Below are 626 nucleotides of genomic sequence, written 5' to 3'. Positions count from 1 at the left end.
AAAGATAAAAAAGTAAAACCAATGAGAAAAAGAAAACAAGAAAACCAGAGAACAGCCGATATAAAAAATGAAAAAGAAACAAAAGAAAAGTAAACAAGAAAACCAAGAAAAAAACAAAGAAACAAACCTGGAAAGAAACCAAGAAAACCAATGGAAAAAGAAAACGAACAAAGAAAACCAAAGCAAATCGAACTACAGCAACAGGGGGAGTATAGCTAACGCGACGACCCATGTGCGAGCCTTTCAAGCGAGCTAGATGGATATCTCGCTATAAGCAAAATATAGCATTCGTGGTCTTGTAGGGCGACCTGGTTGGCTGCTCGGTCATTTTTTTTTGAGAAACAAAAATGCATTGATCATCGGATTTCTTTTAGACAGTCTTGTGAAGCTTTTATTAAGTCGTCATAATGTTTGCATGGATGAAATTAAGGGATCCAAGCTGACCTAATCAAACATGACAGACATCCCTTAAGATAACGGTAATGTAAAAAATCTGACGTCAGACTTTTAACTTTTCAGCATGGCAAATCTAATGCTTCTGATGGCAAGTTTAGTTGGCACGAGGGTGGCAAACTTAGTTTACAAGAACGACAATTTCCTAACAAAAACAATATGGACTAATAAGA

This window comes from Triticum dicoccoides, chromosome 5A, assembly GCF_002162155.2.
Source record: "Triticum dicoccoides isolate Atlit2015 ecotype Zavitan chromosome 5A, WEW_v2.0, whole genome shotgun sequence".
Lineage (NCBI taxonomy): Eukaryota > Viridiplantae > Streptophyta > Magnoliopsida > Poales > Poaceae > Triticum > Triticum dicoccoides.
The sequence above is the reverse complement of the archived record's forward strand: the minus strand, read 5'-3'. Positions refer to the sequence as shown.